Source organism: Euwallacea similis, chromosome 17 (assembly GCF_039881205.1).
Source record: "Euwallacea similis isolate ESF13 chromosome 17, ESF131.1, whole genome shotgun sequence".
In the NCBI taxonomy this organism is placed as follows: Eukaryota; Metazoa; Arthropoda; class Insecta; order Coleoptera; family Curculionidae; genus Euwallacea; species Euwallacea similis.
In genome coordinates, this window is record NC_089625.1 from 2,904,542 (window position 1) to 2,930,695 (window position 26,154).

The 26,154-nt window shown below is 37.0% G+C and overlaps 2 protein-coding genes and 1 long non-coding RNA gene across 10 annotated transcripts in view; 1 reads left to right on the plus strand and 2 right to left on the minus strand.

The window, feature by feature from the left end:
• Lar (tyrosine-protein phosphatase Lar) overlaps nt 1-26,154 on the minus strand; it is a 246,844-nt gene that overhangs the window by 103,225 nt on the left and 117,465 nt on the right. The window lies entirely within an intron of this gene.
• The window catches only part of mRpL52 (mitochondrial ribosomal protein L52), a 188,491-nt gene that overhangs the window by 42,374 nt on the left and 119,963 nt on the right, over nt 1-26,154 (minus strand). The window lies entirely within an intron of this gene.
• The window catches only part of LOC136414238 (uncharacterized), a 154,202-nt gene that overhangs the window by 31,181 nt on the left and 96,867 nt on the right, over nt 1-26,154 (plus strand). The gene's annotated exons all lie outside the window — the stretch shown is intronic.

Sequence of the window (26,154 nt, forward strand, 5' to 3'; positions counted from 1 at the left end):
TTTTCGATGGCCCACCCTGTATATTTTCTTATATCCCGTATCGCACATTTACAAATTACTTCCTCTATAGTCATCTCTATCCGTTTTGCAGTTTTACAGCGTCATAAAAAGTTTTCTAACTCAGCTTGGTGGACTCGATTGTTTAATCTCTTTCTTCATCACTAGTAAAAACGTAGATTTTTAAAAATCGTCCCGTATTAATTTTTTTAAATAATTCACCCTGTGTAACGTTACATATTTACAAACTACACATAGCATGGGATTATTACTGACGAAATTGATGGAACCCTGTGTGCTACGCTGATTTATGACTAAGCAAACAAACCTTTTAGAAGGTTGGAATTTTTGTTTTTTTATTAACAATTATTATTGTAATCATAATGGCCCGCTGTGATAATTATGTTCATTTTTTGCTTCAATAAACAGCGCTCCTGTTAAAAAGGAGAATACTGGAAACCAGTTACCACTTGCTTTAGTTTTTCAACTTTATTCTCACATGTTTAATTTATGTTTCATGTAGAAAACTGGTTATTAAAAAGGCACTACCCGCGGGCCTGAACCGATTCAAAATTAGCAAACATGCAATTGCCCTTTTTGCTACTTAAAACAAAGCCTCGAATAAGTGGCAAGCAACTTTTGAGTAAATTCGATGACCCGAGGCGAGGGGAGTCATATAAAGTGAATAAGAGCGCAAAGCGTGGCAAAGCAAAAACAAGGTAGGTGCCTCCGCTAATGAAAGCTTTATACGGGATTACGTTCTAACACTAGTTCGCCTATTCAGTTGATGGCATTATTCAGTTTTACTTTGTTCGGATAAACAATAACCGAAATTAATGTTGAGCGTTTGCTCCTTTCGGAGCGGCGCGCTGAATAATTGAATATTCATGTCGAAGTTTTTGCAACGAAAAATTAGATTATGGATAAACTAGCGGCGCAAGGGCTACGAGTTTTATCCGTAATAAAGTTAAATAGACTTTAATATTAGATGGCGCAAGAGCGAGAAGACCTTTTCGATTCCCCAATCCCAGTCTAGAATGAATTAAAACAGTAATGTACCAGATCTCAGCTCTGAAATTGATGCGATAACTGGCATGAAAGCAACTGCGGTCCTCTAATATCAAGTTTAGTGTTTAAGTGAGGGCAAAAATGTCACTTTTCGGTCAATTACTCTCCAAGACCAACAATGTCGGCTCTCGACAAGTTTCGCCCTGTGGCGTTAACCGCCGGTCAAATTGGCACAATTCGGCCAACAGCTTTGTGGAGTTAGCGTCGCAGAGATAAAGCTTTATATGCCATAAAGAAGGTTTAACAGCTCCCCGTTCTGACAAAAAGTAAATTTGTTTGTGGTAAATATAATGCAGGCCCTTCTGGATTTAATTGCTACGAAACTGGAGTGATCCGGTTAGACCACTGTCTTTGACCGGTTTCAAAACACCGGAAAATCACATGTTAACTCAGGGGGATTTAGAAATGAAAGAGTGTAACGTGAGTCGAATGCGCAAACATAAATTCATACACACTCATTCCAGATGGAAACGGCACCGTCCAGTTATGTAACATAACGGCGGTTACTCGTGATCCGAATACATTAGCTGCTAAATGGACGAAATATGGCGATTGTCATGGAGAAAGGCAGCTTTCTAGGTTTCTAGAATCAATGATTCTAGGATTTCGAGCTCGTAAATGTTTCCTTCCCGTTGGATTCACTATACAATATTTATGTTGCGAATGCAACGCTTATGTCGATATATTATTGTTATCAGTAATAGCAAGAGCCACAGAAACAGATTCGGCATTATTTCAAATTTTTTTTCTTTTTATATGTAGACTATGGGAAAAATATAAGCGGATAGTTTCTACGTCATCAGCATCAATAAGTATAAACTGTAGTTGTTAAGAATTGCACAGCTTTCAGATTCTGCTATGATACGCTGATTATTCTATCTATGCAGATGTTGCTGATGCCCTGAAAAATTATAAAGTTTAATTAACATGTATATGACGAAAATAGTTTATTGAATCTAGGGAAAGCTTAGATTTAGCTTCTCAACTTTTCTTTAATAAAGAAATTTCCAATAAATAAATTTTTTATTTAAATTTAAAATTGAATTCCTGAAGCATGTATTGTTTTTTTTAATATCTTCTTCAGGTCTCAGCAACACCTTTAATTCCACCCAGCCACCTTAATTCAAACCCAGAAAATGTATGTTAGTACTTTTGTGTCCCTTATGAGAAAACCCTAAACCCGATTTGGATCATCGAATTTGGACCTCGTTGTCCGTATCGATATCCTGCAGGGGCATAACGCAATAAATCTCTCTATGTTCATTATTAATGCATAATTTCAATTCTGACAAATTAAGTATGGGCCACAAATTAAAAAAAAAGAGCTTAAAATTGTTGTGTTGAACAAATTTATGTGGAAAATGTGACAAAGTTATTAAGAAAAAGTGTTTAGAATCAAAATTTAGGCCACCAAGATATTCGGCCAATTTCGATCTCCCACATGTTTAATATTCATTCAAAAACTTTGCCAAAAAAGGTCTTTTATACACATTAAAAGGAAACGTGAGAAATTAAAGTTGGTGCGGGATTTTGAAAATTGGTGTAGGGGCGTAATGTTGCTTTTAAACAACTTTTCTTAATAAATTTGTGTACTATCTGCCGCATAAAAGGCACTTTACTCGTGATATAGATACGTTTTTTGCACATTTTTCGCGCTCTTCTCTCACTTTGTTCTCGAAATTTGAATTATGGAGCAAATTGGTCTTTAACCAAAAAGGGCTGGGTTTTCTTGGCGGTGGCGAGCCTCGTAAAAGCTGATACTGAAAGATTTGTCCCTGATGGACTGGTTAATCTCTGTCTGTCATTATCATCGACAGCAACAAAATCTTCTGTTTCCAGTCGTTTATAATTGTATATCAATTTTATAAGGGAATTTTACGAGCCCAGCTCGACGTCGCTAATCAATTTCGACCACACATCACATCGAACAGTACAAACTAATATGATAAACGACGTCCCAGTCTTATTAAACTAGGTGAGATATATGTACGCTATTAAATTGATATGAACTGCTCGGTTTATCATCCGCCTTGATAAATCGAGCTTCCGCTTGACAGACGTTGATATAAATCACAAACTTCTGGTATCTGTTTTGATTTCGGTCCCGGTTTTAACCTGCAATTCGGCCGCCCGATTAAACGAGTTTCGGAATTGAATATGCTAATTTTGCACAGTTATTGACTGCGAGAGGAGTTTCTCAAGCACGAAACTCTTGCACTTTAAAAAGCTAACCGATAATTCATTGCAGGAATTTACGAACGTTAATATCCGTTGCTCAAAGGGGATTTATTAAGAAAATGACGCTTCCAGCAGAAATTGAATTCTAATAAATGGGAACTGATACCATTTAGGCGGCGAAGTAATTTCAATTAACAGCAGCTTGCATGTAACTTATTTGCTTCGAGATTTATTAGAAAAATTATTAATGCAGGGACGCACCTAGAATACCCGAGTTGGCTTTTCGGAGCTAGTAGGTCTAACTTTTTATTTTTTTATAATAAAACTTATTTCAATGGAGTGGAATTAATTCATACCAAATTCATTGGCTTCAATTAAAAAAACTGAAGGAAACTGTTTCATGACACTACAAATCTACATGGTGCAGGTGTGGAATTTGTGACATTTTCATATTTGGCTGATGAATGGTGCGTTAAGACTTTTTTTTCCAAGCAGCAATTTTTCAACTTGGTCTTCCATGTCACCGTTCACATTCAGCGATCATCCCTGGAGATAAATTAATCATCCTTTTCCATTAAGTTCCCCTGCTTGATTGAACGTGTCGTTCTTCTTACTGCTGGTATGCTGATTTAATTCTGTGTATACAAATGAGGAAAACCTCTGTGAAAGACTTGCTACTCAGCTTAGAAACTTAGACCTATTTTTCTTCGTGGACGATTGCCATGGATCACTTAGATAGCGGTAGACAATTTTAGTACATTTTGTCGAAAGATCTTTCAACGTAGGAACGTCATGAATAAAGACAAAACCCAAAGATTTTCCGGAATTACAGATTCATCAGTGAGAGCTTCACAATGACATCTTCCTTTACGTTCCTAGCCGAGAGAGATGTTTTGGGTAAAATTAAATTTTTAAGGGATCTCAAATTGTCTAAACTACGAAAATTTTAATAATCGAAAATTCGTCCTCACTTGAGTAAAATTCAGTACTGCCGTACTATACTTGTATGGAGCAACAAAGAGGTCAGAGAAATACAGGGCGTTTTTTAATGATCGCGAAAAATTTCAACACCCTGTATTTTTTCAACAAAGCATTTTCGGTATGATTTATATGACAAATTGGCATTATTTTTCAATGTAGAATCCGTGGTTAAAATTTTTGGCAATCATTAAAAAACGCCCTGCATGTATTATAATTTGTTTTCTTCTCTTTAATATTAGAATGATACTGGTTAGGAGTTTTAGAATTCTCTATTCAGCAAATGCAAACTTGAACGGATGGTGGTACTAATTAGAGTAATTAAGAAATCAGAGAAACTTCTACCATAATCTATTATACTCATGTAATTTGAGTGGCGTGAGACAGCTTGAAAATGACTAAGTAAAATAATTTCTAAAAAAAGAGTTTTTGTGGCACAGCTAATCTACATGTTTCAGGTCTGTTGTTTGTGGTAATTTCACATTAGGTAGACCCTTTTCCAATTTCACCATTCATTCAAAACAGTCGATAAAGCTTTGAAAAAAATAGTTTCATTCTCAGGATAGGGGCGTCTATCATTACCGAACTTCACGAAATTAAGTTTTTCACTACAAGAACAAAAAAGCGACCCCCACACTAATGATTAATGACATGTATATTAAAGTTGTGGAGTAGCAGTTCCCTGAAAGTTCACAAGTTGAAAAAGAGGTCCCGGCTCTTGGCTTCTTTAATTGACACTTCCCGGCAGCTGATATAAAGTTAGTTATAAATTGAAGGGCTGCAGTGTCGTTCATGAGAGGTGTAATTAATGTTTGTTTCGTACAAGTTTTGCAGATGTCTTAATAGATTTTGAATCCGTTTGATAAAAGAGAGAGTTCTATTCCTAGACAAATTGCTATTGTTTAATGCTCAAACCCTTCCGCCCACAAGTCGCCTCGAGCGGATTAATTTGCGTCTCGAAACTTCGTGAAATCTTAATAAAGTTTCTAGGGTTTGGAGAAGTAGCTACTAAGGGACGTCCGTCGTGCTTATTAACTTACTAATTTGACTTTATTTTAGTTTCTCTCACTTGATTTCGTTAGCTCTATTGTGCGGCCCCCATTTAAAGTCAAACGGCTATCATATTCTAATTTTCCTTATGAAACCTCGGGGGATTGCTCGGAACTTTTCCTTAATTTATTTTCTGATTTCACAGAAGGCACAATTTTATGACTAACAGAGTTCTTTCAAAAAGTTTTCGGCAATGAATTTTAAGATGCGATTCAGCTTTTCAGGAATTCCCTCGATAATTAGGTCTATATTTTTCTGAGATTCAATATGAGTCGGAATACATTAAGCATTAGCACGTGAAACGCCCTTATGGGGTCCGAGAACGATAGCTTGCATGTTTCGACTTCTGGTGTTTCTTTGTTTAAAAAGGACGAATATTGAACAGTCCCGTAAATTACGCCAAAAACCCCAGATTATTATACAGTCCCCTTTCCTTATCGGACAAGAAAAAGGTCGAGGTCAGACGGGCATTTTTCATAATATTATTTAAGCCGTTTTGGCGTTTGCACAGGGTGAAAAATTGCAGGCAAACGTTACAAGAGCACTTCACATTATAATTTATGAGATATAATCGATTTCACACGTGGCGGTATATTTCTAAGCGGTATTGAGAGGCTTCGGATATTTTGCATGCGCCATTTCACTCCTTATTGATAGCTCTGTCTTAATTTTGAAAACACCTTAAAGGTGGAGCGGCTGGGGACAGTTTCTGTAAGGTGAACTTTTAGATAATAAGTTTAGGAAGTTTTCGGATCATTTAACTCAGTTGCAAAAGGAGTTCTACCATCTGCATTGTGCGTAAGTGATTTATTGCCTTATGAATTTCTAAATTGTTCGATATATTGGGATCGCCAAAAAAGGGTATTGTGGCGTTTTCACATAATGAAATGTGGGCTTTCTTTGAAACGATTCTATATTTATATCCCATATTTAATTTTTTCCAACACCTGGCCCAACGGACTATTTTCAATCAACGAAAGTATAATGTTGGAGCTGTTTTCTGACGCGGCAAAGAAGCTATTGAATCTCGGAGCGAGAAGGCCATCTCACGATCGCATCGTACCTAAGCGCAAGAGTGCAGATGGTAGATATAGAGGTAGCTCTATCTGATGTGACTCATGTAACCGTACGTATTTATCATAGAAAAGTCACTTGGCTAGACGCCAACTACGACTTTGATAGCTCGACTACCCCTATCTCTAGCCTCACGCACCCGCTGGAAATAGCAAAAGCAATAATTTTAGTTAATTTAGCGTGCTATCATCGGACTTATGTTTATTACAGAAAGGTCACTCAATCGCGGTACCTTGATCTGGTTACATCCAAGTCAACGATGTCAGGACTATTCACGATTCCATCGCTTACCATAACTGAATGTTATCATCCTCTTACATCACATACTAAAGAGAATAAAGTTGTTACTTTCGTTGCTTCTAGCAGGCGCGCGAGGTGAGAGATAGGAGGAAAAAAGTTATCAAGAAAAAATTCGGAAGTTTAGACAAGTGACTTTTCTATGATAAATATATGTTCCGTGGTGCAATCGGGTGATAAGAGTGATTCGAAATAAGCGACGGAACTCTGAATACAGCTGTCTTGCTTGGGTTTTATTGGCGTTGCTCTGACCTGACTACATCAAGGTGCAGTACCTAAGTAAATTTTCGGTGATAAATATATGTTAGACGTCTCAAGAGTCCTACTCCGATGCTTTTATCCCCCAGAGACAGTTCCGGGTCGTGGCAGGTTTGTAAGGAAGCCCGAAGTTTTTAGTGGGTAGGCGCTCCGACGAATCTCGCACTATCGGGCCGCCAGGACAACAAGTGGGGTGTCTTTGTGACGATTTTCCTCGTGAAAAAAAGGTCTCTCAAGGGTCTTATCCCAGTCTTTCCCTCACTCTCTTGTGTGTCTTCATTAACGACTTACCAAATGGTCACGAGGAAAATCGATATTATTCGCGAACCGCAGCAGTCTGACCGAAAAGCCGAATTTATACGGTCCACGTTGGATTTCGATTTGAAATTGACTTTGGCACTGAAAGATAAATGCCTGTAAATCTAATTACTCCATGTGTATTGTCGGATGTGTAGCTGTCGCGGATCTGCCATAGAATATAAGTCAATTTCATTTTTCTGGCGCTCGCAGCAAAACGAGAGCGCCGAAATTTTTGGGGTTTTTCAGTCTAATCGACTGGTATGGATCCTACATCGACCATACTTTCAAAATCACGAAAATAAGTCACAAAACGACTCCGTATCGCAAAATCTAAGAGATATTATAGATCGGCAAAAGAAGACAGTCTGAGGTATTTTTTTCGTTATAATATCTAATATATAAAATGTTGCCCTTGCCATAGATAATGAACAGCACACGACCGAAAAAGGCGACACCCCAGGCGAAATTGAATTTGCCTCCGTGCTGAACTAGAAAAATCTGATAAATGAAATATTTTTCGTGGCGGCAAACGAGCACGTAAAAAATTAATAACCCCGGCGTGTCGGGTAAACTCTGCGGTGGCGTTTTCCCGGGCAGAATGTTTCTTAGGAAATTCAGTTTCGACCGGCCGGTTTCGGGTGTGATGTTGATTATGATAGGTTATCTCACGCTTTAACACGAACTGGCGTGCCAGGCAAACCTAACGAGTTTAAAACTTTCGGGACTCTTCCGTAGTATTAAAAATGCATATCAGATACCGCCCGAAAAGAAATCCGGTTGTGCGATACATGGCCACCTCACTCCAGAGTACCGCGGCTCCCACTCAATGGTAAATATTGTCACTGAATGTCGCGTGCAGCCAATCTCGTAGGACTGCCACTGAGTATACATGAGGTACGTAAACCATTATTTTGCGCCGACCCTTAAAATGAAGGCAACACGAAAAAGGCCATCGCAGTTAGTATCACGCAAGTCATTACCTCATTACTCTTTGCACTAAAAATAATAAAAGAGTAAACTACTTTCCATTTAATAACCGGCGTGGTATGTTGTTAAAAATTTTATTACCTCATGATGTGCATTAATAATGAGCTTAGGAACGACATAATTTGCCACAGAATGTTTTTGCGGCTCGAAAGACCGAAAAAATATGTTTATGCATAAGGCGTAATCCGAACACTCGCTTCTCATGGCATGCGAATTCAGATTTAAGCCAATTCAACCTCCTGCCCCCCCCCCCCCCCCCCCTCGAATGGCATTCCGTGGTTATAATTTAAAACGCATTAGCCCCAATGAATTTCATCGTACCATACATTATGCAGATATATTACACTAATAAACATAATATAATAAAATACCCTCTATTGTGACTTTTTTCAATAAGCTAATAATCAGCTAATTATAGATCCATAATTTCATTAGCGTAATACGAGTCTAATAAAAAATATCATTAACCAATTGTACACGTGGCACCTTAATAACTACTTATGGAGGTGGAAAAGAAGCAGAAGGTGCAGGAAAACGGGAGGTAATATCGAGGACTTGGAGGAGCCTCAGGGGGCGAACCCCCACGAATATATTAACATCTATAGAGCGTGTGATGGCCCCCAGATGCACGCTAAGACGGTATCGATTGGGGAATCGTTCTCCGAACGGTCACGCTAATATTGTGTGATTGTCGTGCTATTTTAAGAGAACTTAACTGGACATTGGTGCTACTGTTGTTGAAGGCAACGGCAACAAAATTGCTCTCAGATATCAACTGATCGATAAAGGAGCAAAAGAAAAGAAGAATGCTGATGTTGTAGGACAAATAGGTGCTACTTCTCTGGCAACGAGGATGTCAGCCAGTCAACGAATTAATTCTGTTCTGAACTAAATAGGTAAATATGTCTGCCAACTTGGAGATTGATAATGTCTCATTGCTTATTTAAACATATTCGCTGTGCTTCTCCTATATGTAATAGAGTATATCGGTCTCTAGCAATCGCATCAATTCATGTACTCATTGTTTAAGCTCAAGATACACAACAGCTCAGTGTCCGGATACGCCCAGAACAAGCCGATCTTGAATAGCAATCAACATTGGAATCATATTAGTTTATGTCAAAACTCCAGACACGATTCTACTGAACTAAGCAACAATTGAAACGAAACAAAACTGGCCACATTCAATTGGAATTATGGACGTAATTCAATTGAACTGGAAGAAGCAATTTTTATACAATTGGATCATAGATCTACACGTCACGGCAACTTATAGTTTATCGAAATTTAAAGAATTTCTTTTAAGACAGCTCAAATGAGGTTCTCTGGAAAATTGGAAATGTAATTTGAGATACCTCTATTTTAGAGGTATCTTTGGAATCGCGGAAACAGGTATCTCGTATTTCATGAGCTAAAAGAGATATTAAAACCAGATTCGGCTCAAAAATCGAATATCTACAGATTTTTTTACAATTTTTTTAACTTTTAAGCAGCTGTAAAATGCTGTATTTTTTGGACAAGAAACGAAAAGAAGAGTGAAATGTGAAATATTGAAACAATATATGTTCAGAAGATACCCTCATAGAACGATTCTGATTATTTTAATTCTACTAATGAGATTCGAATTGTACAAGATTTCAAAATTTCCCAAAAGTAAACTGAAAAACAAAGACTTGTATCAAATTTTTGTTACTTCTTAAAACCCTTCGTGGAACGAGCCTGAGTCCTGTGGTCTTACTTACTAGAATTAGGTTTTGTAGACAGACCTTCAAATCCTACAAAAGTTATTAATTAGCGTAAATAATATTTCAGGATTTCCATAAATTTTCGAAAAACATTTTCAAGCATTCAAATAGTACAAAAATCAGGAGTGTAATTGATCCCTCGGATTTTCAGAAATTGGTAAAATGGCATAAAATGAGATTTATGTCTTGCTTTTTATAACTTTCTTCAATCCCCTTATGGGGCGCCCATGGTTTTTCTAATTATACATATATGAAACATAGATTTGAAGGAAAATCTTAAAGCTTTTCGATTCTACAAAATTCAGTAGCGTATTTTTTTCTTACACTATCCATTTCTAAAGCAGAAGGAATAACTGAGATGTTCTTCATTTCGCAACAACTTCCGTGTATCACTGCTCTTTCAGGATTCCTGGAAACTCAAGAGGAAAAGTACGCTACTGGCTTTTTCTAATTTCCTGCTTGAGGATTTGGCTCCAAAATCCGACTCTCACAAGTAGAATTACAGGTACGCTGCTATTGACTTTTGCAGCATAGAGGCTCACCGAGGCGGTTAGTTTGAGTTATTCTTTGAAGCAATTGCGTTACAGACTTCTAAGCTACGTGTGCTGTTGATGCATCGTGATACTGTTAGATCCTTGGACAACAATAATTGATAAAAGCTTTAATAAAAATTGAGACCGGAACAAAATTCGTCCTGTCCAAAATGAACGATAAACCCTCCCATATTTCGCAGTTCTACGTCCGTGTTATGCAGTGTCAATTGCAAGGGCCGAAAGCCCCGAAGTCAAAAGTGAGTTTCTCCTTTCCGAAATCCTGACTTTCTTTTGGATTCCCTTCGAATATTTATTGTCAAAGCGATTTCTCAGCCGGGTCGGTCTTTTATTTTCATCTGGTGTCCTTGTTTTACGTGTGTAGATATATGACCCAGCCTTCGATTTTATCTCCCGAAAGTTTAAACTTGGCAAGCGATGGACCCGTCGAACTTTTGTTTGGATTGGCGATTGTGTTCTGTACGGGTCCGAAAGGGTCCCGAGTTTTCGCCGGGATTTTTCTGCCCTATTGAACATTTACTTTGCGTCAAACTTTTGTCTATTATCGTAGATTTGGGTCTTGAATTAGTATCGGCGCCCGGATTCGATGCTGCGTAATTTTCGGCCTTTGCTCGTTTCATTCTCCGAATATTTCTGCATTATTACAAGACTCGAACATAATTTCCGGATAGAACGCCGTACACTTCTTAGTTTATTTTCCTCTCGTGAAAATACATTTCCGCTAAGTAAAATGCCGAGTTTATCTACTCCGATATCTCTCTCCGTATCGCTTACAGAAATAAATTCAATCGCCTTCAAAACCCGAAAACAAATTATATTAATCCAACAGCAATTTTCTGTCGGAATCGTATATTTGAAACGGAGTAAAAGAAAAATTGATTACCTCTAATACAATTTTTAAAGACAACATTACTTCTACTTCGGGAAAGTGCCTGTAACTCAATAACTCGCCTTGATGGAGGGTTTTAAGGTTCCTATATAGATCTCCGGTCTGAAGGAAAACCGATTTTTCCCATTGACGGCTTTTCCTTTAATTCGAGAAGTCAATCCAGATATAACTCGAAACTACCTTTGTCAAAATCCATTTTCCGCTATTGCAAAATTGCTTACTTTACAGCACATGCAAATCAACTTCCAAACTCAAAATACATACTTGAATTTATACATTCAATTTATTTTTCACTTTTGGCGTTGCAAGTTTATGGCTTTAACAACACCTTTATTTAGGCAACTAAATATTCAGTTTGTAGAACCGGATTGGAGCTATTTATGTACCCAGTTAGGCAATACATCTTTGCATGTTTCCCTCGACTAGATTGCAGCCTGATTCGCCTCTGTTTAGTTTCTAATTGGTTTATAAATTTCGAGGTTTCTAAAGGACATTTGACACTATAAAGTCAGTCATTGGCGTGGAATGGTTCTGAAAGAAGTTACGAATTTAACAAAACTCTTTTATTATCGTTTCAACACTTCCTTCAGCTAGGTCATGTCCGGTACGCCTCTGTTTATTTTGTGCGGTTATAAATTTCAGGATTTTCTTATCGATTTATGATTTTATGGGTCGCGTCCAGCACTGCTTAGAAGATTAACATAATACAAACTTTTTGCTGGTGAAAATCGGCGAAGAAGTTTCCGACATGTGAGCTCTCAGAAATAACTGAAAAATGTGCCGTTTGCATTTTTAAACTGTATAGTCATTTTTCGACTTTCAATATGCACATCATAAGTGAACATATTGAATCTTACGCTGCAGACGGTTGATTTGAAGACGATTTTTGCTCGAGAAGACCAATTATCTAAGTTACCAAGCAAACACCTTTTATCCTGCACCGTAAACTTGTTACCTTGCCGAACACAACAATTTGAAAGAAACGGATTAATTTGCCAGTGCCGAAAGCAAAATGGGAAAAATTGTTTAGCTTAGCAATTTGCTTTTGTGTACCCTCCGACCTTAAAAGGGTCAACTAATCGATGGGGCTTTAAATAAAAGTTAAAATTACTTTGCCTTTCTTATTAAGGCAGGAATTCTAATGGCTCCAATTAAAGCGTTATCCGTACACATAGATTTTAAATTCAGTGTCTATCTATGTCAAATTAAACCCTGAATTTTGCAAATGTCATTCCGAATCGATACTGGCAGTATCCTTCCTGTGAAATTCAATTTAAATTGGCTTGATATATAAATATAGGTCACGTCAGACGAAGTCGACGATGCTTGACATGATCACACGGATGTGCTTTTAGTCCAAATTAACTATTTACGGACGTGATGAATAAATTTCGTTCGTCCACTAGGGACTTGAGCCGTTTTCTCCATGTTTGCATATAATAACTGGTGCATTAGGGTTTTAGAAGGAATGCATTATTTATGCGAGGTTCACGTAATCCTTTATGGAATAGCAGTGTTAATCGATGGCGGTATCATGAATGTCTGGTAATAAAGGATTTAAATTAAAGCGTACTTTGAAAAGCAGGAAGAATAATAGCTACGGCATTCTAAAACTCTTCTCCCTCATCTGTTTATATAGTGAATGGTGCGTCCCAGAAAAGGAATACTGCAAAATTCTTCAACTTAAAATAGGCCCATTGAACTCGATTAATCTTCGAGTAAAAGGGGATTATTTAAATTAACTCTTCATTATGCGAGCGGTTAAATTAACATAAAAGGAAAAAAGCGAAGTGGAAATATCTGGTCGTCTTACACGGTGTCCCAGGCAACATCGGCAAAAAGATACAGGTTGCTCTGGTACAAAGAGTCTAATTTATCAGCATTACTTGAGAAACTTTTGGGATCTTATTGCCAATGTTTCTCTGTAACATCTTGAATGTTGATTCCAGAGACGTCGATTTTGCCCTCTCTCATTTTTTGTTAAAGCAACAGAGACGTCTTTAATAAACTGTCTGGTGCTGCATTGACCTCATCGCGTCCATCGTCAAAAACCTTCTGCAAGAGAGTCCCATCATCGGTATCGAAGAAATTCGATTTAAAAATCTCCTTCGCAAGCGATCAGAATTCATTATGGACCAGAGAAGTGATGGGTGATAAATCGGGCATCAAGTTAAAATGGGAAAAATTCGATTGCTTACTGTCGCAAACCGAAAAGAGTGATGGTTTCAAGCTTCGACCAGACAAAAAATTGTTCGCGAAGACGCCGCCGCCGGGACAATTTCATTAAAACGGGACAAATTATGCGGAGCAATTGAGATTTATCTTTAAACTGCGACTGGCAGCGGCAGGAATACTTGCCTGGAGACAACAATGCAATTTAAAAGGTGTCGGGGAATACTACGAATTTGTTTGTAGAGTCATTAACCTACTTATTAGAATTCATTGTTTGAACTAAATTTTGATCTACGTGCCCCCGGAGTTGTGTTTTTCTTCGTCAACAGTTTTCGATTTCTGCTTGTGAAACATGAAAAATTTCATAGAAATCGTTTCAATCACTCACACTACTCAGAGGAAAACAATGGAGTCATGTTACCCAAACATTTGGTTAAAATGAATTTATCCGAACAAAACAAACGAGTTGCCTATTATCATTCCCTGTAAACGGTAGCTAAAAACAAATTATTCCCGCAATTTCGCATTGTTCGATCAAACGAGCGATACGCGAAATGTTGCTAATAAATGCACAGGTGTCGCATTTGCATTTTTTTTTTGCTTCGACGCGCCACTTTTGAGTTTCCCAAGTCTTCCAGGTGAATAATGCACATTTCGTGTACGAGATGCTGCGGGTCCCGAGCAACGAAATTCGGATCTAAATTTTCAAACAAATCCCGTTTTACGAGCCTTTGTTGTATAATACGCGCGGCGTTATATGGCGTGCGACGTCCGCCATGATTTTAATATACCCGAGGTGCGCTCCAACACCGCTCCATCAAAATGACGTTCCGACACGCGAGACTCATGAGATTAAATATTTTTCACAACTATTGGATGTGATGCTATTTTTCATATCGCGTCGCATATTGTTGCTTTCGTTATTTTTGGTCCAGACGTTTCATGCCTACTGAATAATTTTATTACCACCTTCAGTTTCACGCGTTTTTCTCATTAGTAGTTAGCTCAACAGCGGCATTGGTATAAATATTTTTTCATCCCAACCCTTTTCTCATGTCGCCCGTAGCAGATTTGAGGCACTTGCCTTTGATCTACATATGCGTATATAATATCGCACAGAAAGTACGTATTACATGGGATTTTTAAAATTTTTACTGCCTTCGAGTTCTGCTTTAAAAATGATGAGAAATGAAATTCTACAAATAACTGCAATTTTTTCACTAAAAATTTAATTATTTAATCCTAATAATAAATTCCGCTACCAATATGCTTACAACACAACCGTGTGGTGCGATTTGTTGAAATCATTTTTTTAAATATCCTAAATACTGAATCAATACAAGTTCTCGATAGTATGTTCTGGGGTGCAATAATTAGACGCAACATGGAGCAATTCTGGACTCCTAAGTTACCCTATTTGACCCCGCTGGACTTTTTCAAGAGGGCTTTTAAAACAGGACGTTTATCAACAGAGACCCTTCCGACCTGTCGACCATCTTGAGACAGTTATTCAAGAATATGTTCTAAATATAAGTCCGCAAGGCACCAATAATTCAATGACGAAGGTTGCCAGAATGACAACACTTTGTATTGAAAACGACGGAAGGCACACGGAAACATTTTTTTTCTTTTTAGCAGTTACCTATTAGGAAACATTTTCATAAATAAAATTTCCATAAACATGTACCTTCTTCAAATAGGTGTTGTTCAGTTTTTCATACTGCTCTATAGCGACAATATTTATTATGGGGTGTATTTTCGCCTTTCTCTTGTAACGCTATTACTGTTATGACGTCCATATAACTTTTGAGGGAGAAGTTCCAACAACTTCCAGACGGCCCAGAGAGGCTGTTGAATAAGTCTAAATCCAAGAAACCAAAAACTTGGTTCACGGTACGAGTATCTCCTAAGACTGTTTATAACTCATCTATAACTCAATCAAAAATCAGGCAGAGTCAGACATGATTACAATTCTGATAGCTCAATGTGTCTCTCTGAAGGGCATATGCCTGTGGGGAGCCTGCAATCCTTAATATCAACTATTTTTCTTCATAGAAGTTTGGCGTTATCAATCATACGGAGGCTTGTTTATAAACTCTGATTCTACATGCCTTTCGTTTGTCATGGTTTTACTTATATTTATTTTTAGCTTTCATGTTAATGCGTGAATCTTATTGTTCATTGTGATTTGAGTGCTGTCGATTTTATTCAGATATATGCGCAACAATTGCACATCCTAAAGAAGGGAAAGAAGAACCAAAAAGAGAATGAGTGTACTCATATATTTCTTTATTAATGTCGACTATAAACTGATTTAGAAGCGTTAAGGTATTGTGGAATTCATAACAGCCCCATAAAGGTTAGTTACATCAAAACATATAGTACAAGAATGTTTCATTCGAGTCATATCTTCAGTTATGCAATGTGTTTGGAAAGATTTAAAAATGCGATTTTTGATCCATACTAGGGTGTCTAGAAAGTGCAAATGTTAATATAATCGTACATTTTCCAATGATTAAACTAGTTTGTCTAGAAAATAGACCAGCTCAAACGGAAACACCCTGTATTATTATTGTCGTTTTCGGCTTGTTTTTCTCACCGCTGCACGGACTGTGCAAAACCTTTCTTTACCGTTTTTAAGGGTAATTTTTCAAAATTTGAGCCACAAGCCTTATAATTACATCTCTTGCACATTTCTTACGGCATGCTTTTTCTCAAATCGAATTTTCTACAGAATCAACAGATATTTATTTAGGCCGGTTCATTCTGGAAGGAAAGCCCCGATATGTTCCCTTTTTCGATGGTTCTGACCACATCAAAGAATACTTTCAGTTTGTTATTTGTTATTAAAATACCATTACTTATATATTACTACTACGAAAGTATATTATTTCGCAAATTTATCCTCCCGGCCAAATCCTCTGAATACACAAAGCACCTTAGTATTTGGCCCTTTCAACACATAAAAGTAATTTCATTTCGTTAGTATAGCCCAACATATACACGAGCGATCTATTTAAAATTGGCTTGAAAGCCAGGGCTTTTCCGAGAATTTTCAATTGCCTTGTTTCAACGGCACGAGGTAAAACAACCATTTTTGCCGAACAAATGTGCTTTCTGAACAATGGCTTACATACGGAACTGTTATTGTAGCGGCTCGCTGATATTTTTACCTTCCCTTGAAAAGTGCAAACTTTAATTAAGGGCGATGATCACTTGACAGCTTGCGCTCTCGTCAAACTCTTCTCGAATCGATGGGAAATTTGTCTGAAGCATTAAAATATTCATCGGGAATATACTGGCACAATTACCCTTGGGTAACGGCTTCCATCAGCAATAAGCCATCAGCATGCAGCAGTCGGGCGTTAATCAGTCCAATTTCCGGGCCTGGTTTCCGATTCCGGCATTTACTACGACATCCAGCGGGTCCGGGCGATTTCCTTACCGGAGCGACAACACCCGTCCCTCAGCTTCCGCCATCTCGACGATTCCGATTTATCGAAAAGTTGTCAAGATGCAGAATTTCAATATATTCAATTTGGCAATTGACATGATTTCCCACGTAATTATTTACAGGGTGTTCATTAAGTAGGTAATCAAACGCTAGGGAATGATTTTCAAACTGATTGTAGGGCACAAAGGTCGCATAAACGTAATTCCGCAGAACGAAATTATCCATGTAGAAAACTTGAGCCAGATATCTCCAAAACTCAGGAATGATATGACCCTTTTTCCTTTTGGTAATGCGTCGCAGGCGTATTCCTTAGAGCCGTCTACATACTTGATTGAACCTTGTATATTTTTGGTACATTTGCGAATTAAATTTTATACATAAATTTCCAAAAATGACAAATCGGTGAGCTGATAAACGCAATAATTATCGTTCTCCCCCGATTCTGTAATAACTAATTTTGGGAGCCGCAGAAACTTTATTAAGTCTCGACAACGACAAAACTTGTAGACGTAGATTAATCTGTTTAAGCCAGATTTTGGGTAGATGAAATTTCCACTCTAAATGGCAGCAATTTGTCTGGAAATTCGATTGGGGTAAATGTGTCAAGATTTTAAAACGTATTCATAATCATAGTAAGATTCGATACGGCATTTTTTCAACGTTAAATTACACAGGGCCAGAAAAAATGTCCAAAAAGGTTCAACATTTGCTGAATTCCAGAACGACGAAGTTTTTTTCTATTTAGGAATTCCTTGACACGATCTATCTTTTAAAAATATTACCGCAAATGTCCCGTAGCCAGTTCTACGTGGAAACACGGAAACCTGAAAATTTAACATAGATCTCCAGGTAAATTGTCACATTTTTTGATTTTTTTTTTGACATTCTAACAACATTTCGTGGTCTACGCCCTATTTAGATTAGCTTTTTCAAGATATTTATCTGTAAAATATGCCCATTCTTGTGGTTCGAAATGCCATATTTTAACGATCTGAGGGAAAAAAGATCGAAATGGTGTCTTTGAAGAGGTTGTATTTTTCCTTTAAAGTTGTACGAACGAGTATTGACAAATGCTAAATTTACACCTTTTCGTAAATTCCCATGTGTCCCTGACCCGACACCATTAACCCTATACACATATTATGAATGAAACGTGTCACATTTCGCTAATATTAAAATGTATCACGGTTTTCTATATCCAATCCGTCAAACGCCGAGTCCATGACACCGAAACATGATGAATGAAGTACGAAAATGCGAAATACCGTTATCAGTTTTCGATTCAACTTTACCAGTCCATTAAAGTATTAACCTTTGTCGTTTTTAAGAACCTCAACACTTTCACTTACACACACTAATCTGATTAAGAGGGCAAATTTGGGTCAGACCACTATAACCGAAAACATCGCGTGTGATGTTAATCTTGACTTTTTTCATATCTACAACTCACCCTAAAATATTTATATAACCCGAATTAATATCTGGACTTTTCCTTTTTCCGGGGAGATTAAGAGGGCGAAGGATATCTGTTTAATAATGAAATCGAGGACAACGCCCCGAAAATGTTTGTCCGCAATGTGTTTGGGCTTATCACTGTCTGACCATATTAAAAATTAAATCGCCCCTTTTTACATTATGGATCAGTTGATCGCGTGACATAAACCGATGTTTTTATTACATACTTTTTAAAGAGGGCTGTTATTTAAAACTAGTCTCGGCATTGTACTTTTATTAGCGGGCATATTAGGAACAAAAAACACTGACCATCGTCAAGAGTAATAATGACAATCCTTGCCAGTCAAAAGACTCTTAATTTCCCTAATGAAGTTAACTAGGTCGCCGCTGTGTTCTTTGTGACAAAGAGCCCATTATAATGTCTCAACTGTCGCGTAGCCCTATTTAGGTGGGGCCGCGAGAGTAGATGTGTGCGGTTACATGTCAAGGGTCGTCTGACTAGCAGAGTCTGTTTTGAAACAAGTACAAGGCCCTTAATTACATAAATATTTACCGGATCGATATCACTGCTCCCCCTGTTTCATTACCTTCGTCACAGTCGAGTAAATCTTTTCGTTGGTGGGACTAACTGGTGTGAAAAGGGTTTTTTGAAATGTGGAAGTATGTAGTAAGCCAATGACCTTTAGGCTAACTTGCTGGTCATGGAAAAAGGAACAAAAAGAAGGTGAGCTTATTCAAAAAACAAGAAAAAGAACCAGTGGAATAATATTCCTCATTTCGAGACATAAGAAACTAAAAAAAAAATCAAATAATGGAACTTGAAAATTTTGCCTTTAAGATACCTGGGAGCGGCACCGTTTTTTTAACTAATCGAGATCGAAATTTTTTATGTAAACTTTTTTCTCAAATTACTGTTCCACCATAGAAATAACAGAGGCAGAATAGGCTCCATTTGAACAATAAAAATATTAAAATTTCTGTTTATGATAACATCAAAAATCAGCCTGAAACACCACTGGTTTCCAGCCAATCAAAACACAATTTTCTCTGGAAGAGGCTGAAACTCACACCAATGGACTATCATAAATAAAGTGGAACGTTTCTCTTTTTTAAAGTCTTAAAAAATTAAAAAACTCATTTTGTTTTTGAAATAACGGTTTGAAGTGATACTGGCTTTAAAGTAATCGTGAGAAGAATTTTTTAAAAAGTAATTTAGATTTCAAATTGAGACTCTACTATGAAGGCAGTGGTAAAACGCGTTTTTTATGAACAATATATATGTATTTTTCGTCGATATATCGACAGTTTTATCAAACTCATTTTACAGGGAAATAAATCAGAATTTTTGTTACTCAAAGGGAAGATCCGCAAGATTTTTGATTAGATAGGCCTTCTAGAAGATGATAAGATGATGGTGTGTTTTTACTGACATTTGTAGAAACTTTCGACTGTTAGCCATTGAGTAATTGAGCTACTGAGTGACTGATTCGTCGCGGAAATATTCAAAGCTTTTTATTTGATGATGGGAATTTGTCAATTAAGCTGGAGAGAATATTAAGAGGAAATATTGGGAAAATTGGGACTAATGAAATAACTAGCTTTTGCGGATTTAATTTGAATCTTTTAGCATTTTACGCAGAAGCACAATGAATAAGAAGGTAGTAAAAATTGCGAAAATGGAAATTTGCAAGCAAAGCTGGGTGGCGATGTTCCCATTGATTATGATTGATTATTGCAGATAGATAAAATATAAAATTAAGTACAATTGAATTTTTTTCCTCTCTGCTCAACGGAATTTTTCGGTATTTTTGACTTCGATACCTCAATTGTGGAGAACGTGCAGCCAGAAAAATGTGTAAGCAAAAAAATTTTTTTAGGCACTTTCAAAATCTCAAAATCAAGAGTTGAACCGACCAAATGTCTCAGAAACTAAAAGAGATGTACACATAACAACCTGGTTGGCAATAGATAATATGCATAGAGCGGAATAATTTGAGTTACATTTTGAATGGAATCCCTCCATGGCTTCTCGAGATACCGACGCTGAAAGCTCAAAAGCCTGGCAGTAAAATCCTGGCGAGATTATTGTGGTGACATTTTCTAGTATAACCTAATGGTACTTTGGTGTAATCATACGAACACCTGATTTTAGATGCACGTTCGAAATCGCAAGAAAAATAGGTATCAAAGTGACCCTCAATATCTCGGAAACTAGAAGAGACATTACAACCAGTCTCGCGCAGGCTTAGGGGCTCATCGTGATTACCGATAGTTTCTAAGACAATTGTTAAAGTTTTGGCGCTGAAAAACCTCAATGATAAAGCGAGGAAACCATATGACGAACCTCCACACATCGAGAGTTTCAATTTTCAACTGCTATGATTTATCACCACTTACCTAACCTCAAATTGGAAGTTGGAAATAAATTTGCTTCGCTCCCTCAAACTGCCATTAAAACTCCGCTTTAAATAATGCGCTAAAAACTGCCGGCCAATTTTCGAAGTAAATGGAGATCCGCCGAAACCGTTAAATAATTTATTGGACACTTAACCGATATTCGGATCGGCCCAGTGCCGGAGTTTCAAAAAAATCGAGATAAGATTAACCATATACACACACATTAAAAGTCCGTATAGCAGGGATGGGTGTTTATTATTCCGAACGTTACGTCAGTCACCATTTAGGAAATTAGAACGGGGCTCACGGTACGTCGTTTAATTTTGTCTGAATTCGTTGGGACGATTTGTATGGAAATGGGTCGAAACGGTTGCGTTGCGATTTTCGACTTCGAATTCTACACCTTGCGATTTTTATAAAAATGCACGTCACATCATCTTTAGTGAAGCTGCAATCATTAGACTAATTGATGATGACACGAGAGAAAGCGATCGATAGGCTTGTTCGCCTACAATGGAAAGTTCGGATAACACATCAGTAATTAGATCGGAGTTGACGCTTTATACTATACAGTTTCAAGCAAAAATCGCTTACAGGCAATACAAAGATTTTCCAGTAAATAAAGATATCTAGGCGGCAATATCACGAAACAAATTTATTCTGGGTTTTCGCATTCTTGGCTCAGGTTTGTGCCAGATATTAAACTAAGACCTAAAATGTTTGATTTTTTCTGCAACTCCCTCTGATATTCAAATTAGCTGAGAAGCACTTATTTGCAGCATTCTGGTTTCCTAGTTTACATAACCCACACGCAGGCAAAAGGACTGTTTGAAACACAGACAGGTTGTTCCAATGAATTGTTTCAATAAACAGACAAAGTGTAATTGAAATGGAGGGAGGGAAGATATGTTTAGATAATGAAATAATGTTTTATTTTTTATAGTTATTTAATTAGAAATTTCTGAGGAACTGCGCAAAAACTCCATAATCTTCGAATAAGCTGACAGTCATACAGATTAAGTAATATTTGCAAAACCGTCTACCGTTCCGCTTTCGCGTCGGCTTAAAACTTCGCCCCGCTTAACCCTGCGGAAAAGAGGCAGATTTGGTTGGAAAATAAAATTCACAAAACTACTAGTTTCCATTAAAACAATTTTCTAGGTAAAAGGATAAGTTTGGTAAATTTTATAATTCAGATATCTGCATGCATACCTCTACAATTTACAAGGACCGTTTGATAAGTCAGTGACTTTTTGAATGAAAGATATTTTTTTGGGTCAAAAAACGTTCTATTTCTCAACATAGTCTCCTTTTAGCTCGATACATTTAGTTCAGCGTTTTTCCAATTTTTTTTATCCCTTCCAAATAATAGGTTTTTATCAACGTCCTCAAAATAGGCGTGTATTTCAGTGATAACCTCTTCATTAGACTCAAATCTCTTATCGCCCAGCCATTTCTTCAGGTTTGGAAACAGGAAATAGTCGCAGGGGGCTAAATCTGGAGAATGCGCTGGATGAATTAGCAGTTCGTAGCCTAATTTATGGATTTTTACCATGGCGACTGCACATGTGTGCACCCATGCATTGTTTTGATGGAACAGCACTTTTTTTCGCCAAATGCGGTCGTTTTTGCTTCAATTCAATATCGAATCTGTCCAAAAGCTCTAAATAATATTCACCAGTGATCGTTTTACTCTTTTTTAAGTAATCGATGTGAATGACACCGCGTGCATCCCAGAAAACTGTGGCAATCACCTTATTGGCCGACAGACCCACCTTGGCCCTCTTGGCCACCTGGAGAAACCCACTGTTTCGATTGTTCCTTGATCTCTGGTGTGTTGTGATAGATCACATTCAAAAAGTCACTGACTTATCAAATGGCCCTCGTAATTAGATATACGTCCAGGATGCGTGGGTTATAAATATGTAAAGAAATTATTTAAGTGACGGTAAGAAATTGAATTTTAATTGAAAAAAGTTGATATGAAACATACTGGGTGTCCCAAATTTTCTGTACAAACGAGTATCTAAAAATTTCGTGGAGATAAAAACGATCTTAAAAATAAGGATGAAGGTACTGGTATACGGTGAACAATTTTAAACATACGGAGAGGTTCAAAAAGTATCAGATGAATAAACTTTTTTATTTTGAAACAAACTCCCTGTCTAATATTGCACTTTTAGTACTTTTTACACTTTTAATAGTTCTAATTTCCGAAAGATTATGGCGAAATGGTTTTCGCGTTACGTTACGCATATTTGCCTTAATTTAACCGATCCTGAATGCCTTATGGTTTAGAATTTCCGCTAATTTGTAGCACCCTGTACATATAACAAAACAACGTAGAAATGAAGAAAAATGTGGCAGAAAATCTAAACAAGTCCCTCCTGAAAAGAAGGAAAAGGGCACGTATGCTATTATCTTTGGGCAAAACGAAAGTAAATTTGAGGAAATAGCCGAAAACGACAACCAGTAAGAGGCAAGAGAAACAGGAGCGTACAAGAAACCGCTAAAATTGAAGATATAGATAGGAACGGAGATAGGAGCTAAGCGAATACAAATGAGATTAAGAGATGCATATAAAGGATATGTATGGATGTGGCATGGATATGATACGTATAAGAGATAGGAATCTAAAATTTAAAACCGTTGCAAATAGAGAAAATGTTAGGGAATTATTATTATCAAGTAAACAGAATTGGGAAACTATTATGAATGCTCTTAAGGCTGTTATGAAGCAAAACGAGAATTAGAAAAATTTTGAGAGAAAAATGGTCAAAAATACGGGCGAGAAGTTAGAGTGAATCTCACATTGTTCGGCCGCCAGAAGGTCAGACTTCCGATTCTCTACCACATCACTTTAACATCATTCCCGGAAGAACGGTTTATTCTCCAGGGAATGTCATCAAAATGATGTTAGTTCGTTATATGTGTATACGACGGCACTGGTTTGATACGCTATCTTAACGTCATTCCCCGGAGAACGTTCTACTTCCCAGGGAATAGAATACTCTCCTTCATAAAGTGGTCAGACCCCTTTGCTGAGACGGCAGGGGTCCATGTGAAGGGACCCCTAAGGGTCTAATTGCAGGTTTTAGCCGACCAGCTCTACTACTATTACTCGCTGTTGTCTTAGTATTTAAAATATAATGCTTGTGGCGCAGGAGAAGAAATCATAATAGCCAAAATTGAAAAAAATTGATAAGTCTGTTCCCGGAAAGTTCGCTCGAGCTTGGTGAGATTAGAAGGATGCCTACTGGTTCACGAAACTATCTCTAATTTAAGAAGATCCCATCTTAAAACTGAAGATCACTAGAATGGCAAGGAGAATCAATCTTGAGGATATCTTTTCCCAAGAAAATTACCCTTGAGGTAAAAAAACATTTAGAAAATTAATAAAACAATTAGAAGGAAATCTCTTCCTGAGAAAGTTCAAACCTTCGCTAGGAAAAATACAAACAATTATGAAAAAATTACATGCCAATATGCACAGAAAGTAAAACTATTATTATGGTCTCGAATGAATTTAACCGTGGCTTTTTGCTCAATCATTCTAAATTGATTTTACATCAGACCCGAGTAAAGCGCTGACTTTTTCTATAGACACGCGAGGCAAATGTTAAGTCAATACAAAAGTTGATTAGTTGGTTGTTGGCGTAAAGTAACACTCATATGCACCATTATACTAACTCGCATTTTAACAGAAACAAAACTGAATGCAAGCACTAAATTACCCGAGATGGAAGAAAAAGTAGATCTGGCTGTGTAAACACTACATGCAGAAGTGTTTGATCGCAGCAAACAATAAAAGTAACTTTTAAATTAAGCTCGAGTTTCAGTTCAAAGCACGTACCGAGATTTTTGTGCTTTATTTGTCTCAGCAAATAAAACAATGAAATTGAATGTACGCGGCAATATCGGCGTTTAAGTGTACGTGCAATATCCCGGTATTGATTCGTTCTGGAGGTTTCGATACTAATTTCGTTGAGATTACTCGTTTAGGCCGTTTTCCGGTCATTCCGTAAGTCTACACTATAAATAAAGGAGTCATTAAAAGTGAACAATAAATAATACGCGTCAAACGTAACGTGCCATTTCAGATAAGGGATTTCGATAAAAAAGTCATTAGAAAACAAATATTGCGTGTCTTAAGTCTGGGAATGTAAAAATACTTTGTTTTGCGATAAATGTTTCTTTCTCTAAGAAGTCGCTGGTAGTAAGATGGGGAGACCAAAGACCCTTCAATAAGGCTGAAAGTGTCCTTTCACAAACCATTAATCTCTAGAAATTTGAAGCAATTTCTCTGAGAGGCATTTCGTGAAGAATCCTTAGTTTACTATCGATGATAATATGTTACCGGACTCTTTCAGCTTTTCCTCACTTTTTTTTCAAATTGAAGAATTCAAATTCAACTCGTTGGGAATCCTCAAATTTCTGAATTGAAATTTCTTTTAGAATAAGCAATTTAGCTCTATTCTGGTGATCATGTGTAGGAAATTATTTCAGTTTTCTTCGGGTGTTTTTTTTTCAAATTAAGGATAGTTTTCCAACTAGCATCCAATTTTCAGAAACTTGCAGCAATTTCAGCGGAGAAAATCTCTTCAAAATTTATTCAATTTTCCCATATGCTAATCGTACGTTTTATTGTATAAAAAACAAACCATAAAATGTTATACATTTTCAGAGAAATGCAAAAATTAAATCAACTTTTTACCTGGATCAGACTAAAATACAATTTTATATACCCCTGGCATTTTTATCAACATGATGAATCATTTCAAATTTATATTAATATCGGCGATGACGTTATTGATAAATATTACAAAGATATTTTTAATAAAATCGAGATTATATGTTATTGGAAAATGAATTATATAATATGATGCTTTGGCTCCGGTGCTATTACCATATCATCATTATTAAAACAATGAACACAACCTGTGTTTCAAATAAAATTTGCTGATGGGTTTTATGTACTATTAATCACCAACTTAAGAGATGAAGATAGATAGGATGGTAAATCGTCCTTACCTACTAAGGAGGTGATAATATAATACCAGAATTCAGAACATTACTCAATTAACGTACCAAACTTAATAAAACCATAATATATAGTATATATTTGTTTGGAAATATAAGAAGGAAGGAACTCCCGGCCTTGATCAGCTTAAAATTCTATATTTGTACAGACATTGATGAGTCGCTTAAGTTTGGAATATTTTGCATTTATGGAAAAGTAGGTACGACGACTTTACAGCTACTCTGCCCAAAAATATGTAAGTCCTTTATCCATTTGTCCTATGT